The following is a 20420-nucleotide window of genomic DNA, read 5'->3' as shown; positions in this document are numbered from 1 at the left end:
ATTCTAAATTTACTACTGAATCCTCCCTTCGTTCTTAATTTCATAAGAACTTTCGCTGAAAAGTGTTCTAATATAGAAAATGTAGCCCTTTACTTCCCACCTCATAAGTTATACCTTGACCTAACTTTTTTAGGTTAAGATACTTGTGCTTACTTTTCTTTTTTTTTAGGGTTTGCTGAAGATGGTGGTATATAGACTGGATTAGCAAGGGGTGATGAGGCGCATCAGGGTTTATCAATTATAGAACAGATTTCTGTAGAGGGATACAAAGTTCTTTGAGTTTTAAGCTGTTGCTAGTAGTTCTCTGGTGGATAGATTTATTTAGTTAGCTAAGTTTAGGGATAAGCATGGTGGGGTATCTAATCCCAGTTTGGGTCTTAGCTATCGTGTGGTCGAAGGTGTTACAGTTACTTTCGTGCTATATTTTTATGTTAACTGTAGCTTTTTACTGCCTAGTTAACATTTAACTTTAGCGTGGAATGCCTCTATAACACACTTTACGCCGTAGGTCTGTTAGATCGGGTTAATCATATGACCTTGGAGGCTGGTACGAAATTTACCAACGCTTGTTTAATATGACTTAGTCGACCTTTCATTCATGGTTTAATTTTTATCACTGCTGTATCCTGTGGGAGGGGTGGCTAAGCAAGTATCATGAGCTACATTGTTGTGTACTTGATACCCGGTCTTTTAGATCATTAACGATTTAGAGGGCATTTCACCAGGGTGAGGAGGCTTGCATGTGTAATCCTATTAATACCTAATAGAAAGGCTAGGGCAAAACTTTTGTGTTTATGGAGTCTGACAACTCATCTAGGCATTTTCAGTGCTTTGCTTTGTGTGTTTAAGTTACATTAACAAGGGATATATTGGGTTAGTTAATTGGTTTAATGGAATTAGTTGTGAGAGAATATTGCTCAATAAGGACGAATTAGAGCTTAAGGTTTTGTATATATAGATAGCTGTGAATTGATGTGTAACACTGGTATTTTTAGCTAATGTTTAGTTGGGATTTTTTTTGGTGTATTTATAAAGACTTATACTTAGGCCTTATGTTTGGATGCGAATTTAGTCTTGTTTTTGGGGTTTGGCAGGACAATAATAAATATGTATTCTCACCATAGGGTTACTGGGCATAAGTGGGGTTGGTTAAACTAATTGCTTATCTGTTGGATAAATACGTGTATATGTGTGTATGTGTACATGTACAAATGTGTGTGTATGTGTACGTGTGTGTATGTGTATACATGTGTATGTGCATGTGTATGTTTACATCCATGTGTGTACATATGTGTGTGCGTGTGTGTGCATCCCACTGAAACGTTGAAGTTAAAGTGTATGTTCAGTAACCATTGCCTGAATTGCACCTTATTTGTGTGAGCATGGAGACACAGCATAGTGAATAAACCCAGCTACAAGTTATTTGACTGCATCAAGACCTTTACGGTCATAGCTGAGTCATAGCAATATCCCCTCCTAAAAATTAAAAGATACCAAATGCATGACACCACAGTTATGTGTGAAATTGGCTAATTAGTCATTAGTCAATTGAGATGTCCTATTTGAGATGGCTGTAGGATTAAAGAATTAGAATGGCCCTGAGGTAAGAACCAGATGCCAGTATAGGTCCAGAATAGAAACCCCCACGTTGAAATGGACCCTGACTGAGAAGAGGTACATGTTCAAGCAAGGATTGCTAGTTTCTCAAGCTAGGTGATTAAGCTTTTTTGGACAGTTGAGATCCATAGAGAGACTGCTCATAAAGCTGGCTAATGCACGATTATACATAGTATGTCTTATGTAATATTAATAGATGCATTGTACATGCTTCGGTTTGCATCATAATGGGAAAATGACATACTGGACAAGCACAGAATGAAAGTATGCAATATATGAATTATGAAAGTTGTGGGGTCGATTTATGGTATTGCAAGGAATAGTTTAAAAAGAATTTAAGAGTTTAAGAGTTTAATAAAAGAGTTTAAGAAGACCATGGAGGAGAGGAAGGGGGGAAAAAAGTTACAGAGAGAGAGGGAAGCAAACCATAAGATACTCTTAAAAACTGAGAATAAACTGAGGGTTGATGGGGGGTGGGAGGGACGAGAGGGTGGGTGATTAGTATTGATGAGGGCACCTGTTGGGATGAGCACTGGGTGTTGTATGAAACCAATTGGACAATAAATTTCATATTAAAAATTTTTTTCTCAAGATCCACATATGAGTGAAAACATGGTATACATCTTTCTCTGACTGACTTATTTCACTTAGCATAATACTCTCCAGTTCCATCCTCATTGCTAAAAATGGCCAGATTTCATTCTCATTGCCAGGTAGTATTCTATTGTATATATAAACCACATCTTCTTTATCCATTCAGCAGTTGATGGACATTTAGGCTCTTTCCATAATTTGGCTATTGTTGAAAGCACTGCTATAAACATTGGGGGTAGAGGAGACCTTGTTTCTACAAAAGAGAAAAGATGTGTTAAGATGTATAAGTAAGGCCAGAGTTCTTCAGTGAATGGAAGGGGAATTATTTGGAGAAGTATCTTCCCAGCTCCAGGTCCTGGAACCTAGCTGTGTGAAGAAAAAGAAGAAACACCTGAGGGCTTAGCACAAGAGCCCTCTACAGTCTCCACCTGGGAGCCCTGTCAGCAACAGGCCTGCCTTCTTCCTTCAGAAGGACCTAGAGAGCCCTGGAGCTTTGCCTGATTTTCTTGCTTTTCCCATCAGGGAAACAAGTGAGCAGTGACTGTGTTGAATCTTTAAGGTGCACCAACCTGTTACTCAAAAGTGTGGAAATGGGTGTTGGTGTCATCTTCTTGTAAAGGAGAAAATTGGAGACTACTGCTCCTGTGTGCACTGCTTTTCAGAAGGAACGCACCTCGCTTCGCCTGGGTGGCTCAGTTAAGTGGTCAACTTTAGCTCAGTTCATGATCCAGAGGCTTGTGAGTTTGAGCCCCTCATCAGGTTCTGTGTTGACAGCTCAGAGTCTGAAACCTGCTTCAGATTCTGTGTCTCCCTCTCTCTGTGCCACTCCCCCACTCATGGTTTGTCTCAAAAAATGAAAACAAATTTTAAAACACAAAAAAAATTTTTAAAGAAGGAATGTAACTCAGGCAGGGAAATGAGGCAAGCTGTCTCCCCCCTCCTCCCCTTACTACAAACAGCCAGCATCAAGCTCAGGGATAGGATGGCTGTTCTCCTTTGGGATATATGATGCTGATGGTTGTCACTGAACACAGGACAGAGTGGGAACATCACGCCCATCCCTTGGTGCCTGCTGAATGAGTACCAGCTCCATGACTTCTAAGGGTGAAGAGATACATAGTCAGAAATACAGGAATGTAAAGTGAATGGCTGCATGGAGGACCAAAGTTCATTCAATATTTCCATCCAATAGGAATGTGATCAATGTGGACAGGAGATGTTTAACTTCATTTCCACTAGGCCCAGCAAGGAGGCCAGCTCCCATCTAATACCCATCAGAACCCTGCCTCCACACAAGTAGTTTTCGATTGGATACCTTCCAATGCCTTAGGGCTCTGGATGTCCATGTAGCCATGAAACCAAAATCCCCTTTGGCCCAACCTGTCCCACAGTCACAAGAGTTGGTCCAGATGGGACATTTGGAAGCTGGAGATATTACTCTGAAAGACTGAATTTGGATGGAACCAAAGAGGATTCTTGATGGATAAATAGCAATGTGGTGAAAATTGATGCACGTAAGGCCAGAGTTCTTCACTAAGGATGAAAATTCGATAACGTTTAGAATGAATGGACTAGCATAATATACTAGCAATCTGGCTTGCTCAGGAATCAGAAGAACTTTTTGTGGGCTTTGGCTACAGGAGAACTCCAAAGGATGCTGCTTGGAGCCCTGTAGGCAAGAGACTCACATTCTACCTTAAGGAATAGAGGGAAACTTTAGCCTTTGCAGTGCTTCTACCCATCTTATCAGTAGATAGGGGCATCAGTGACACTGAGATACGAAAAATGAATGACGTCTTTGTGCACTATTTATTCAAAGGGTTTTTTGTGCACTGATCATGTCATGGAGCATACTACACATGCACAGACTACCTGTTCTTCAAAATGAGGGTATATCCTACAATTAGGGATGGGATTCCATGTGTCTACCTATTCCCACAATTACTGGAGCCTGCTAAGTACTTAGGGCTCAGGGACAGGAGGGCTAGCTGTTTTCTGGAAAATCAGTCTCTGAGAGCCCTCCATTGGCTAGGGAACAGCCTGAAAATTCACCTCCAATCCTTGGACATTGGTCATGTAAGAGATAGCCCTATGGTTTTGGAGTGTAAACTGAAACCTTGTTATAAATGTAGCAATGGGAAAGGAATTACAAGGTGAGTGAAAGTTCTGCATTCAAATGGGCACGGGTCCAGTCAAGGAAGGAGATATCTATCTTCCCTTCCTCTTTTCCCACATAGGAGGTGGGATCCTTACAAAATTTTGGTTTAACCCACCCACAAGCATTTCCCCTTGGCACCTTCACACACTCTAGGTTTGGGGGATGGCCACAGAATTCTGAAACCAAATAGAGAAAGACCCGATGCAATACCTATAGCACCATCACAAGGACACCAGCAGACTCCTAATCAGAAAGAAGAGGATAGTACTCTAATACACTGGTTCTGAAAAGATTCAGGCAGATACAATTTTCCAAAAAAGGGCTAAGTGATGGAAATGGAGATACACACTGCCAGAGTTCCTCATCACACATGAAATTTGGAGAACATTGACAATGAAATACCCAGCACAGTCTCCTATCAACCTGGTTGTATCCGAAATAAGAAATCCCTGTGGGCTTAGGCAAAGGGAGCCCTCTGAAGGACCACACCTGAGAGCCCTGTCAGTGAGAAGCCTCCATTCTTTCTTTAGGAGCCAGATACATCTGGCTTTGTCTATCTCTCCCACTTTTTCCATCAGTTGGAGGCAGCAATGGTTGAGCTGAAGTTATTGGTTTCTGCTGGCTCTTTCTCAGGAGTCTGGAAAAAACTTAATTCCCTATTCCTGCAAAGGGCTCATGCTTTGCTGACAATCTCCTGGTCCATACTGCCCATGTGCAAACTGTCTCCTACTCTAAATGAAGGCAACTCACTCATATTGGTGAGTCAAGCTGCCTCCCCTTCACCTTCCATACTACACCAGGCCAAGAACGAAGCATTCAGGGACTAAGGGCCATATTTCCTTCGTTAGAGCAGACACTGATAGTTCTTACTGAGCAAAGGGCCAGAGTGGGAGTTGCGGCCTATGCAGGAGGGACTGCCAACTGTGTGAGTGATGGCTCCATGTTTCCTAAGGCAGAAAAAAATCCATAGACAAAACTTCAGCAAGGGGAATGGAATGAATACAAAGAGGACCAAAGATCAACATTTCAAGTGGGAATTAGGATAAACTTGATGAGGGCATGTCTTCATTTCCCCTCAGACCAGAAGGAGGCCAGTTCCCTCCCCAAATCTCTCCCCAACCTACACACAAAAATTTTCTGCAGGACACCTTCAAATGCCCTGGGCCTCTGGATGTTCACATACTTCTGAAACGCAGTTAAATAATTATGAGGGGGCTCTGTGGCAAAATATCTCCCACAGTTACAAGGACTAGACCAGACTCCCAGGTGGAAGGCAGTGGGTGTGACTCTGAGACATGACTCCTAATGAATTCTGGGAAGACCTTGTTTCTAAAAAAAGAAAAAATATGTGTAAAAATGTATAAGGAAGGCCAGAGCTCTTCAGTGAAATTATGTGGAGAAGGAACTGCCCAGCCACAGCTCCTGGCAACCTGGCTGTGTGAAGGATAAACACCTGTGTGCTTAGCAAAAGAGGCCTCTACAGTCTCCATCTGGGAGCCCTGTCATCAAAGCCTTCCTTTTTCCTTCAGAAGGACCTGGAGAATCCTGAGGCTTTGTCCATTTTTCTTGTTTTTCCCATCTGGGAATGGAGTGAGCAGTGAGTGTGTGGTGACTGTGAGGTGCCACCATCTGCTGCTCAAAGGGTGGATATGAGGGACTCCTGGGTGGTTCAGTCAGTTAAGTGGCTGACAGGCTCAGGTCATGATCTCACAGCTTGTGAGTTCAAGCCACGTGTCTGTCCTGAGAGGTCAGAGCTTGGAGCCTGCTTTGAATTCTGTGTCTCCCTCTCTCTATGCCTCTCCTTCACTCGTGCTTGGTTTCTCTGTCTCTTTTTAAAAAGTGTGGAAATGAGCATTTGTGCAATCTTCAGTAATCTTTCTGTGCTGACTAGCTTCTGAAGCGTACTGCTGTGTGAAATGTCTGCTTTTCAGAATGAAGGCACCTCAATCAAGTAGGGCAATGAGGCAAGCTGGCTCCCTTTCCCCCAACTCTTGCTGCAAATAACCAAGAACCAATCTCAAGGATAGGAGGGCTGTTCTCCTTTGAGATATTGGATGCTGATAGCTGTCATGGAGTGTGGGGAGAGTGGGAACCCAATGGCCATTCCTTGGTGCCCACTGAGTGAGTGCCAGCTCCATGGCTCCCAAGCATATAGACACACATAATCATAAATACAATAAGAGAAAGTTAATGGCTGAAGGGAGAAGCAACGTTTGCTCAATATTTCCATCCCATGGGAATGTGATCTGTGTGGAAAGGAGATGTTTAACATCATTTCTCCTAGGCCCAGCAAAGAAGCCATATCTCCCCTTAATACCTCTGGCCCAGCCTCCACATAAACAGTTCTCAGATGGACACCTTCCAATACCCTAAGGTTCTAGATTTTCATGTAGTCATGAAACCAAGATGCCACGTCCCCTTTGGCACAACCTTTCTCACAGTCTCAAGGGCTGGTCCAGATTGGATATTATTTGAAATACTGAATTGGTATGTATACCAAGAGGATTTTTGATAGATGAAAATGAAATTGGTGAAAATTGATATGCAGAGGGCCAGAGTTCTTCATTAAGGATGAGAATTGGATAATGTTTACAATAAACTGACCACCACAATATATTAGCAAGCTGGCTTTCTCAGGAACAGAAGAATTTTTTGTGGGCTTTGTCTACAGGAGTACTCCAAAGGATGCTGTTTAGAGCCTTGTAGGCAAGAGACCCACATTCTACCTTAAGGAATAGAGTGAAACTTTGGCTTTCACAGTGCTTATGCCCATTGTATCAGTATATCTACTGTGACATCAATGATAGAGATATGAAGAGTGTGCTTCCATGTGATGATCAAAAGACAGGAATGAGGCCTTTGTGCACTATTTATTCAAAGGGATTTTTGTGCGCTGATCAGGTCATGGAGAATACTATACTTGCACAAATGGTATGTTCTTCAAAATGAGGGTATCTTCATTTATTAAGGGTCAGGAATCCATGTGGCTACCCATTCCCACAAGTACTGTAGCCTGCTAAGCACTGAAGGCTCTTCTGGGATATCAGACTCTGAGATGACTCCATTGGTTCAGGAACTGCCTGAAAACTTGACTCCAATCCGTGGACCTTGGTTGTGTAAGGGATAGCCCCATGGTCTTGGAGTGTGAAGTGACACCAAGTCAGAAAAGCAGCAATTGGATAGGAATGACTACAAGGTGAGTCAAGTTCTGCATTTCAATGAGCATAGGTCAAATTGAGATAGGAGATATCTATCTTCTTTTCCTCTTGCCCCACCCAGGATGCAGGATCCCCCCCTCACCTCTGGTTTAGCTCACCCATGAGGATTCTACCTGGGCACCTTCATACACCCTAGGTTTGGGAATGGCCATATAATTCTGAATTCAAATTATGAAGGGCCCAATGCAATGCCTATAGCACCATCACAAGGACACCACCAGACTCCCAAGTTAAAAGAAGACTATAGTACTCTAAAACACAGTCTCTGAATACATTTCATGCAGAACCATTTTTCAAAAAAGGGATAAGGGGTGGAAACAAAGACACACAGTGTGAGTTCTTCATCACACATGAGATTTGGATAATGTGGAGAATGAAGTATTCAGGACATTCTCCTATCAACTTAGTTATATCTGGGATGAGAAATGCATGTAGCCTTCAGCAAAGGGAGTCCTTTACAGGGCCACACCTGGGAGCCCTATAAGCAAGGAGCCTTCATTCTGTTAGAAGCCAGGAATTATGGCTGTCTCTGCCCCACTTTTTCTATCAGTTGATGGAAACAGTAGTGGTTGAGATGTAGCTATTGGGTTCTGCTTCTTAGAAGTCTGATACAAGAACTTCCTTCCCTATTCCTGGAAAGGGCTCTTTCATGTGCCGACCCCCTCCTGGTCCATACTGCCTATGGGCAAACTGTCTGCTTTGCAGAATGAAGGCAACTCCATCAACCAGGTGAGTAAAATAAGCTGACTCCCTTTCACCTTCCATACCATAGAATGGCAAGCAGCAATCACTTGTGGACTAAAGGCCATCTTTCCTTTGTATAGCAGATGCTACTAGCTCTCAGTGATCACAGAACCGGAATGAGAGCACTCCACCTACCCCAAGGTGTCAGCTGAGTGACTGACAGTTCCATGGCTTTTGAGGGAGGAAAAACATATTAAGAAATAAAACAAGGCCAAAGCTTGAAATTTCCAATGGAAATTGGGATCAACTTGGAAAGGAGCTGTCTAACTACATTTCCCCTCAGCCCAGAGGGGAGGCCAACTATCTCCCCCAAGATCTGGCCCAGCCTACACACAACTTGCTTGGCAAGTTGAAAATGCCTTGAGCATCTGGATATCCACATAGTTTTGAAATCAAATTAATTAGTTAAGAGTGGGCCCTGTGGCAAAACCTCTCCCACAGTCACAAGGACTGGACCCAACTCCTAGGTTGAAGGCAGAGGATATGACTCTGAGACACTCCCTCTCAATGGATTCAGGGAAGGACTTTATGCTTCAAAAAGTGCAAAGAAATGTAAAGGTGTATATGGAAGGAAAGAGCTCTTCAGAGATTGGAAAGGAGTTGTGTGGAGCCAGTGCCCAACACAAGCTCCCAACAACCTGGCTGTGTGAAGACGAAGAAGAAACACCAGTGGGCTTAGGGGAAAAAGTCCTCTACAGTCTCCATGTGGGTGTCCTGTCAGCAACTGACCTGTATTCACTCAGAAAGGCCTGGAGAGCACTGGAGCTTTGTCTGTTTTCTTGCTTTTCCCATCAGGGAGTGGAGTGAGCAGTGACTGTGCTGCACCTGTGAGTTGAGTCCAGCTGCTGATCCAAAGTGTGAAAATGGGCATTGGTGCCATCTCCTTCTAAAGAGCTTTCTTTGCTGACCAGGTCCTGAGCTTACAACTCCTGTGTGAACTGTCTGCTATCAGGATGAAGTCACTGCAATCAGACAAAGTAATGAGGCAAGCTGGCTCCCCTTCCCTACCCCCAGCCCCATTCCAGAGAGAGCCTACCACCAAGCTCAGGGATAGGAGGGTCATTTTCATTTGGGATTAAGACAGTGATGGCTGTCACCAAGTGCAGAACAGAGTGGGAAAAATCCGCCCATCCCTTGGTGCTGGGTAATTGAGTGTCAGCTTCTTGGCTCCAAAGGGCAAAGAAAGATATAGCCACAAGTGTAGTAAGGGGAAGAGAATGGCTGCACAGGGGACAAAAGTTTGTTTGCCATTTCCTTCCAATGGGAATGTGAACAATGTAGAAAGGAGAAGTTTAACTTCATTCCCCCTCATCCTAGAAAATGGGCCACCTCCCACCTAATACCCTTGGCTCAGTCTCCACACAAAAAGATCTCAGCTAGATCTCTTCTAATGCCTAGGGCTCTGAATGTCCATGTAGTCATGAAAGTAAAATGCCAGGGGCACTTCAACTCAACCTATCTCACAGTCACAAGGGCTGGGCCAGGATTGACATTTGCAAGCAGAAGATATTACTCTAAAAGCCTGAATTTATGCACCCCAAGAAAAACCTAGATTGATAATAAAGCAATGTGGTAAAAATGGATATATGCAGGTCCAGAGTTCTTCATTATGGGTGAGAATTAGCTAATGAGAATAAAGTGACTAGCAGAATGTATTAGCAAGGTGGCTGGCTCAGGAATCAGAAGAACCTTTGGTGGGCTTTGGCTAAAGAGTCTTCTACGGACTGTCTCTTGGCTCCCTGTGAGCAAGAGGCCTACATTCTACCTTAAGAAAGAGGGAAACCTTTGGGTGTTGGCATGCTTCTGTTCATCAGATCAGCAGTGATTATGGGGTATTAAAGTATGTGCTTCCATCTGATGACCAAGTGGTGGGGATTAGGCCTTGGTGCACTATTTCTTCAAAAGGCAATTTGTGTGCTGATCAGGTCCTGGAGAATACTGCATATGCACAGAGTGTCTGTTCTTCTGAATGAGGGTATCTCCATCAGTTATGGGCAGGAGTTAATGTGACTAACCATTCCCACGATGACTGTAGCCTGCTAAGCACTGAGAGGTCAGGGCTGGGAGGGTCAACTGTCCTCTGGGATATTAGACTCCAAGAGCCCTCTAGCTCAGGAACTGACTGAAATGTCGCCACCAATACTTGGACCCTGGATGTGTATGTGACAGCCTCCATGGTCTTGGAGTGTGAACTGACACCAAGTTAGAACAGCAGAAATGGGATAGGAATGACTATGAGGTGAGTCATAGTTCTGCATTTCAAACTGGCATGGGTAAATCTAGGAAGGAGATAGCTATAGTTCCTTTCTCTTGTCCCACAAGGGAGGCGGGATCCTCCTCTAACCTCTGGCTTAGGCTGCCCACAAACATTCTCCCTGGGACCTTCAAATACCCTAGGTGTTTGGATGGCCACAAGCCTCTAGAACCAAGTTGAGAAGGGCCCAATGCAAAACCTATATCACCATCACGTGGACATCACCAGACTCCCAAATTGAAAAAAGGTGATATTACTCTCAGACACTGGATCTGAACAGATTCCAGGCAGAGCCTTTTCTCCAAAAAAAGAGCAAATTTGTGTAAATGGAGACCCAGAGTGCTAGTGTTCTTCTTTAGAGTTGACACATGGGGAATGTTGAGATTGAAGTACCCAGCACAATGTCCTACCAACCTGGTTGTCTCAGGAGTAAGAAATGCCTAGGCTTAGGCAAAGGATCCCTCTACAGAGCTACACCAGGGAGCATTGTCAGCAAGAAACCACTATTCTTTCTTCTGGAGCCACAATTTTCTAATTTTGTCTGTCCTTCCCACTATTTCCTTCAATTTTCAGAGGCAGCAGTGCTTGAGCTGTAGTTATCGGGTTTTCCTGGCTCTTGCTCAGAAGACTGGAACAAGGACTTCATTCCCTGTTCCTAAAATGGGCCTTTCCTGTGCCAATCCTCTCCTGGTTCATACAGCCCATGTACAAACAGTCTGCTTCTCAGGATGAAAGCAACTCAGTCAACCAGGTGAGTGAATAAAGCTGGCTTCCCTTCACCTTCTATACCAGAGCAGGCCAAGCGCCATACACTCAGGGACTAAAGGCCATCATTCCTTTGGTTGAGCAGACACTGATGGCTCTCACTGGGCACAAGATCAAAGTGGGAGCTCATGGCCTACCCCAGGGTGCCAGCTCAGTGAGTGACAGTTCTATGGCTTCTATGTGTGAACGAAATTTTTTTAGACACACAGCCATGGTAAGGAAATGGCTAGGAGGAGGACTAAAGCTCGACACTTCAAGTTGGAATAGGATCAGTCTGGAAAGGAGATGACTCACTTCATTTCCTCTCAGTCCATAAAGGAGGCCAGTTCTCCCCAGAAACCTCTGGTCCAGCATACATAGAAACATTCTCTACTGGGCATCTTCCAATGACTCAGGCCTCTGGATGTCCATATACTTCTGAAACCAAATTAAGGGGCTGTCCTGTTACAATACCTATTCCACAGTCACAAGGACTTCACCACTTGAGAAGCAGAGGATATTATTCTGAGAAACTCACTAGGAAGGAACTCCAAGGAGATGCTACTTTGAAAATAGAGTACAGGGGTTCAAAATTATTGCCAGCAGCTAGAGTTCTTCATTAGAGACTAGAATGGAGACTGTTGTTAATGAAGCGACTAGTACAACCTTTTAGCAAGTTGACTCTCTCAAGAAATAGAAACTCCTATGGCCTTTGGTAAAGTGCCATATACAGAACTTTTCGAAACAAGACAGTACAATATCTTTTCACTAATATCTTGCTTTTTACTAAGATAGATGATTTCGAAAATCTTTGGCTGGAAGTATAACAAAAGTTCCATGGACTCAAGGTTGTAAAAGAACACTGTAAAGAAAACATCTTTCAACTAATGTAAGCCAGGCTACGTTTTAGGAAAGTAGTTGTCCCAATGTTCTTGACAGAGAGAAAAAGGACCTTTATGGCATCTAGGAATGAGGCTCTGCTCTAGGAATTCTGGGTTTTACCTGGGGCCCTCCCATCGGTGCCCTGGATTTCATGATTTTTGGTCTGAGATCCCATGATTTTACAACAAGGTCACTCAGTGTTTGAAAAATTGGAGGCCAGGCTGCACTTCATGAGAGCAGGGGGATTGCAACCATGTCCAATCTGCTGAAAAGGGCTTGTGGGCATTTTTACATTCAGGAAGGAGGCTCTGCTAGGGAGTTCCAGCTCGTGCAGGATGCAAACCAGGTGGTGGTCAAGGTATCATGAGATGTGGCCTGAGGTCTCATGCAATTTGCCCTTGGGGCATGCAAGGTGTGTCAACCTGGAAGCCAGGCTGCATTTCAGGAAATCAGCCATGTTCCCAATGGTATCGGCCCTGCAGAAAAGGAATTCTGGGCCTTTTCTACTCCTGGAAAGAGCATCAGCTAGGGAATTCCAGTTCTGTTGCATGCCCGCCTGATGGGTGCCATAGATCTCATGATCTTGGCCTGTGATCTCCCCAGATTTCGCCCTGGGTCATGCAATTGTTGTCAAAATGGAATCCAGGTGACATTTCAAGTGAGCAGGAGTTGGGCACTACCAACTGTGTGGGACCTGCTGAATAGGTCTTCTGGGCCTTCTTTCCCTCCAGGAGTCAGGCTTGGCTAGCATGTCCCCACACTTGAGGGGTAAGTGCCAGAGGGTGCCCAAGATCTCATGAGATTTGCCCAAGGGTCATGCAAGGTGTGTCAAAAGGGAAGCCAGGCTGCATTTCCGGGATCAGAGGTGCCCTTAATGGTCCCAAATCAGCAGAAAAGAGATTGCAGGACTTTTTCCCTCCAGCAACGAGGCTTGGCTCTGGAGTTCCTACACTTGCTGGGGGCCCACCAGTTGGCCACTGGGGTCTCGCATGATTTGGCCTGTGATGTCATGAGGACTGCCCCTGGTGCATGCCAAGTGTGTCACAATGGAAACCAGGCTGCATTTCAGGAAGTCAGTGCTCCCAAAGTTTCTGAAAGAGCAGGAAAGTAATTTAGGACCTCTTTGACAACCAGGAAAAAGGCTTGGCTAAGGAATTCTGGAGTTACCCTGGCATCCGCCCATTGGCTCCCTAGGTCACAAGATTTGACGTGAGATCCACGAGATTAACTCTGTTCATGCCAGGCATGTCCAAATGGAAGCTTGGTATCTTGTCACGTGATCAGGGGGTTTGGAATCCTGTGTAATCTGCCCAAAAGCCCTGGTGGGCATTTTCCCCCATGAAGGAGGCTCTGCTAGGGTGTTCCAGCTCGTGCAGGGTGCACACCAGTTGGCGGCCAAGGTATGGGGAGATGTGAGCTGAGGTCTCACGCGATTTGCCCCTGGGGCAGGTGATGTGTGTCAAACTGTGAACCAGACAGCGTTTTAGGAAAGCAGCCATGTTCCCAATGGTCCAGACCCTACGGAAAAGTAATTCTGGGCCCTTTTCTCCTCTTGGAAAGAGGCTTGGCTAGGAAATTCAGGTTTTTGTCGGGTGACTGCCCAATGGCACCTGAGTTCTCATGATATTTGGCCTGAGATCTTGTAATATTTAGCCCTGGGTCAGGTAAGGTTTGTCAAAATGGACAAACTGGCCAGGGGGCATTTTGGGGGAGCAGGATTCGAGTGTTCCCAACTGTGTGGAATCTTCTGAACAAGACTTCTGAGCCTTCTTTCCCTCCAGAAGCCAGGCTCTGGGGGTGTCCCAGTGCTTAATGGTTAAGTGCCAGAGTACACCTGAGATCTTGGGAGATTTGCCCATGGGTCATGCAAGGTGTGTCAAAAGGGAATCGAGGCTGCATTTCAAGGGATCAGAGGTGCTCCCAATGGTCCCAAATCAACAGAAAAGCAATTGCAGGACTTTTTCACCTCCAGGAAAGAGGCTAGGCTATGGAGTTCTAGCACTTACTGGGGGCCTGCCGTTGGCCACTGAGTCTCGGGATATTTAGCCTGTGATGTCATGAGGTTTGCCCCAGGGGCACACTATGTGTGTTAACATGGAAGCCAGGCTGCCTTTCAGGAGAGCTGTGGTCTCAATGTTCCTGAAAGAGAAGAAAATGAATTCTGGGCCTTTTCCACACCCAGGAATGAGGCTTAGTTTGGGATTTCCAGCGTTTCTCTTGTTTCTACCTATTTGTGCCCTAGATCTCATGATATTTGGCCTGAGGTCCCATGAGGTTTTCCCTCGGTCTTGCAAGTCACTTCCAAACTGAAGCCTGTCTGCCTTCCAGGAGAGCAGGGAGATTGCAACCTTGTCAAAATTCTGAAAAGGCCTTGTGGGCATTTTTCCCTGCAGGAAGGAGGCTCTGTTAGGGAGTTCTGGCTCTTGCAGGTTTCACACCAGACGGTGGCCATGTTTCCCCGAGGTCTGGCTGGAGGTCTCATGTGATTTCCCCCTAGAGTACATGACATGTGTCAAACTGGAAGAGAGGCTGCCTTCCAGGACAGCAACTGTGTTCCCAATGGTCCCAACTGTGTGGAAAAGGAATTCTGGACCTTTGTCACTTCCAGGAAATAGGCTTGGCTGGTAAATTCTTGTTCTTCTCTGGTGCCCACCAATTTGGCACTGAGATCTAATATTTGGCCTGAGAACTCACAGGATTTAGCCCTGGGTCACCCAACGTTTTTCAAAATGGAAGCCAGTCTGCCTTTCCTGGGAGCAGGAGTTGATTGTACTCAATTGTGTTGTAAGTGCTGAATAGGCCTTTTTCGCCTTCTTTCTCTCCAAAAACCATAGTTGGCATGGCTATCCCAGCTCTTGCAGTGTGACCACCAGGAGGTGCCCCAGGTTTGGCGAGTTTTGCCCTGGATCTCGTGAGATTTATCCCTGGGTCAGGCGACCTGTGTCCAAATGGAAAACAGGCTGTGTTTCAGGGGATCAGGAGTGTTCCCAACAATTCCCAAGTCAGGGCCTCCTTTTGTCTCCATGAATGAGCCTCGGCTAAGTTGGTTCCATATCTTGCCAGGTGTCTCTTGAGATTTCAGGAGATTTGCCCTGAGATATCATGAGATTTTCTCCTGGCTAAAGCAAACTGCTTCCAAGTGGAATCCAGACTGACTTTCAGGGGATTATGGGTGTTCTCCATGATCCTGCATCTGCCAAAAATTCCTTGCAGGACACTTTTACTTTGAGGAACAAGGCTTGGCTAGGGAATTACTGCGTTCCAGGTACCTGCCAGAGGGCCCCTGAGATCTTGTGCAATTTGATCCTGGATCACTCTAGGTGTGTTCAAATGGAAGCCTGGCTGCGTTTCAGGGAAGTAGGTGAATCCCCAATGGTCCCGATTCTGAGAAAATGTTCTTGAGGTTATTTGTTGCCTGTAGGAACCCGGTTCAGCTGTGGAGTTCTGGCCTTGCTGTCTGCTGCCTGATGGTGCCCTAGATCTCTCGAGATTTGCCCCCGGGTCGCATGAGTTGTGTCCAAACGGAAGCCAGGCTGTGTTTCAGGGGAGCAGGGGTGTTCCCCATGGTCCTGATTCTGCAGAACAGCAATTGCAGGGCTTTTTCATCTCTAGAAATGTGGCTCACCATGGAATTCTGTCACTTGCCTGGTGCCTGCCAAATGGCCACAGCGATTACACGAGATTTGTCCTGACATCTTGCAACATTTGCCCCTGGGTCATGTGAAATGTGACTAAGTGGAAGCCAAGCTGTGGTTCAGGGGATCATGGATGCTCCCAACAATCCCAAATCCACAGAAAAGCAATTACTGGCCTTTTTCTCCTCCAGGAACAAAGCTTGGCTATGCAGTTCTGGCACTTTCTGGGTGTCTGCCAGTGGGGATTGAGGTCTCACAAGATTTGGCCTGTGATATGATGAGATTTGACCCTGGGGCATGCCAAGTGTGTCAAAATGGAAGCTAGTCTGCCTTTCAAGAAAGCAGTGGTGTTCCCAATGTTCCTGAATTAGCAGAAATGGAAATCTGGACTTTTTCCATGACTCAGAATGAGGTTTGGCTAGGGAATTCCAGTTTTTGCCTGTTGTCTGCCTAGTGGTGCCCAAGATCTATGAGATTTGTCCTGAGATCCCATGAGATTTACCACAGGGTCACCTTAGTTTTGTTAAAATGGAAGCCAGGTTACATTTCAAGGGAGCAGGGTGATCCCAACCATCTAGAATCTGCAAAAAGGTCTTCCAGGCATTTTTCCCTCCAGAAAAAGAGCCTTTGCTAGCGTGTTTTGGCTCTTGCAGGGTTACCGCCAGAAGGCGCCCAAGGTCTTTGGAGATTTGCCCTTTATCTCATGAGATTTGCCCCTGGAAATTGAGATGTGTGTCAAAATGTAAGCCAGGCTGTCCTTCAGGGGATAAGGGGTGCTCCCAACATTCTCAAATCCTCGGAAAAGCAATTTCAGGGCTTTTTCACCTCAGGAATGAGGCTCGCCAGGGAATTCCAGCACTTGCAGGGTGCCTGCTAGATGACGACAGTGATCTCATGAGATTTCTCCTGAGATCTTGTGAGATTTGCCCTTGGGTCTTGTGAAGTGTGACCAAATGGAGCCAGTCTGCGTTTCAGTGGAGCATGGGTGTTCTCAACAATCTCGCATCTATGGAAAAGGAATTCACAGCCTCCTTTGCCTCCAGGAATGAGCCTCCTCTAGGCAGTTCTAGGTTTTGCAAGGTGTCAACCAGATGGTTCCTGATGTCTTGGGAGATTTGGCCTGAGATCTCACGATATTTGCCCATGTTAAGGGAGCTGTTTCTAAATGGAATTCAGGCTGCCTTTCAGGAGAGCAGGTGTTTTCTGCACAGTACTGTATCCTTAGAAAAGGACCTCTGGGCCTCTTTTCCCACCAGGAATGTGGCTTGGCCATAGAGTTCTGGCTTTTGCAGGGTGCCCACCAATTGGTGACCAAGATCACATGACATTCAGCCTGTGTAGGTTTGTTCCCAACTTTGAGAAACCATCTTGCAACTAATATTTCAGTTTTTGAAAACATACTCGTGGAAATATAAGGAAAGTACTCTATATGCAACTCTAAGCAAAAACACTGTGGAGGTGCCATCTTTAAATTAACAACTTGCTTACATAAGTGAGAAATGTTTGACAACCTCTACATTGAATTCCCAGAAAGTTCAGTATACTCCACTTTGGGAAAAGACATGGAGGAGGAATTATCTTTTGAATAACATTTTCAGCAAGTTAGAAGAGTGTGAAAACCTAGGCCTATGGAGATATCACAAAACTGCCATATACTGAACTCTGAGAAACAACACTGTGGAGAAACTATCTTTCAACTAACATCTTGTATCACTAAGTTAGAGGGGTTTTCAAACTTATTCATGGAATTAAAAGGAGAGTGCTGTATACTCCATTCTGGTAAACAATCTGTGTTGAGATACAATCTTTCAACTAACATCATGTTTCATGAAGATAAAAGTGTTTGAAAATCTAAGTGGGGAACTGAAACAAAAATACTATATAGTCAACTCTGCTAACAAAACAAAACAAAACCCTATGAGGAACCCATCTTTTGACTAACATCTTGTTTTACGAAGTTAGAAGGGTTTGAAAATATTGGCCTGGAAGTATTATAAAAGTGCCACATATTGAACTATGTGAAAGAGAAACAACACTGTGGAGAATGATCTTTCAACTAACATCTTGTTTCACTAAGGTAGATGTGTTTGCAAACCTCAGTGGGGAGCTGGAAAGAATATGCTATATATTTAACTCTTAAAAAACGTGGGGAGAAACCATCTTTCAACTAACATCTTGTTTCACCAAGGTATAAGTGTTTGAAAACCAAGCCATAAAATTATTAAAGTACCATAATTCAAGCTCTGTAAACACTGTGGAGAATCCATTTTTCAACGAACGTCTTCTGTCACTAAGTTTGAAGTCTTTGAAATCCTAGGCCTAGAAGTTTAACTAAATTGCCATGTACTCAATTCTATGAAACGACATTGTGGATAAACCATCTCTCAACTAACATCTTGTTTATTAATTTAGAAGTGTTTAAAACCCTACGAAGGAAATTTAAGGAAAGTATTCAGCTCTGTGAAACAACACCGTGGAGAAACAATCTATCAACTAACATCTTGTTTCACTAAGTAAGAGTTGTTTGAAATCCTGGGAAAGGAACTATAAGGAAAGTGCCATATACTCAATTCTGTGAAACAACACTGTGGAGAAACCATCTTTCAACTAACATATTCTTTCACAAAATTAGAAGTGTTTGAAAACCTAGGCCTAGACTATAATTAAAGTGCAATATACTCAACTCTGTGAAGGAACACTGTGGAGAGACAATCTTTCAACTAACATCTTGTTTCACTAAGTTGGAAATGTTTGAAAACTTAGGCCTCGAAGTATAACTAAAGTGTCATAACTCTATTCTGTGACTTAACACTGTGGAGAAACAATCTTTCAACTAAAGGAAAAGCTTTTGAGAACATATGTGGAGAACTATAAGGAAAGTGTCATATATTCAACTCTGTGAAACATCTCTATGGAGAAAGCAACTTTCTACTAACATCTTATGTCACCAAGTTAGGAGTGTTTGAAGATTTTTACAGGGAATTATAAGGAAAGTGCCATATAGTCCACTCTGTAAAACACTGAAGAAACTATCTTTCAACAAACATCTTTTTCTCTAAGTTGGAAGTGGTTGAAAACCTAGGTGTAGAATTATAACTCAACTCTATAAACATATAACAACATATAAACAACACTATGGAGAAACAATCTTTCACCTAACATCTTGTTTCACTAAGTTAGAAGTGTTAAAAATGTAATGAAAAACTATCTTTAAACTAACATCTTGTTTTACTAAGAAGTGTTTGAAAACCTATAGGGGGAATGTAAGGGAAGTGCCATATACTCTAGGAAATAATAAAGTTGAAAAACCACACCACACAAACAAGGCATATATTAAACAAACATACATGACATAAACAGAACAGACACACAATACATGTACTACAGACACGACACACACTGCCAATACCAGACACAAATACACATGCACCAGTCATTAACATGCACACACTACACACACGTACCCAGACATTACCCACAATCCACATACTGGAAACATTACACCCACATACTATACATATATATACCACACATGACACATAAATCACATAGTAACCACACGCATCCCACATAAAGACCACACATACAAACTCTAAAGCAAAAACACACTACATTCCCACATTCACATAAACTACAGAAACAGCACTCACATAATACATACACATCACACACAGAAACAAAACACCTAAGCCAAATAGCAAACATAAAACACACATGCCAAACACACATCATACATATACCAAATATATATCCTACACATGCACTGCACACACACCAAGCATCACCCATACAACACAAATAGACATATGCCACACAGACACCAGAAATATACCTCCCACACATCCTACATATACAACAACCATGCCAAATATACACCACAGGCAATATATCCATCACAATTTCACGTTACAGGGGAGGAGCCAAGATGGCAAAACAGCATGTTTTTTTTTTGTGTGTGTGTTTTGCATTCATTAAATATAGCCAGACCAACACAAACCATCCTGCACACCTAGAAAACTGATTTGAGATTAACACAACAGTCTGCACAACCTGAACCACAGAACTTAGCAGGTGCATGGCACAGAGAGGTGAACTGGGGAAGACAGAAGCCACAGAAGGCAGGGAGCTATTTTTGCATGTGGAGAGAGGATGGAGATGGGGGAAGAATACAGGAAAAGCACACCTCCAAAAGCAGCTGCAGAGAAATGGAAAAGTGGAAATAGCCACAGGGACTGAACTAAAAAGGGAGAAAGGAGAAAGGAGAGGGTTTATATTCCATTGAGACTCTATAAACAGGGGGAGCACAGAGTCTGAAACTCTGCATCTCGATACCTGGCGGTGCTCTAGTGAGAAGGGCGAATCCCCAGGTGCAGAGTGAAGTCCATGGGTCTTCGGGCCATATGGGGAGAAGTGGTTCCTCTGCTGGGTGGACATCTGGTAGAGGTTGTGTGGCTCCCTCAAAGGCAAAGGCCCCAGTGGATCTGGGTGAACAACCACATTTGCTGGTGCTGGAACAAGGTCATTGGGGGTGAAGCCTAGTGCCATTTGTGTTGTGATTTGTCATAATCCCTGAA

General features: G+C 44.1%; 1 long non-coding RNA gene across 1 annotated transcript; it reads left to right on the top strand.

Annotated features, from left to right (window-relative positions):
- The first annotated feature begins 200 nt into the window (after positions 1–200).
- Positions 201–20029, top strand: LOC123603358. Its single transcript, XR_006714849.1, has 3 exons — positions 201–474; positions 11618–11622; positions 20019–20029. It is a non-coding gene; the product is annotated as an uncharacterized LOC123603358 (long non-coding RNA).
- The last annotated feature ends 391 nt before the right edge of the window (positions 20030–20420 follow it).

Source organism: Leopardus geoffroyi, chromosome E1 (genome assembly GCF_018350155.1).
Source record: "Leopardus geoffroyi isolate Oge1 chromosome E1, O.geoffroyi_Oge1_pat1.0, whole genome shotgun sequence".
In the NCBI taxonomy this organism is placed as follows: Eukaryota; Metazoa; Chordata; class Mammalia; order Carnivora; family Felidae; genus Leopardus; species Leopardus geoffroyi.
This window is presented reverse-complemented; position numbering and strand designations above follow the sequence as displayed.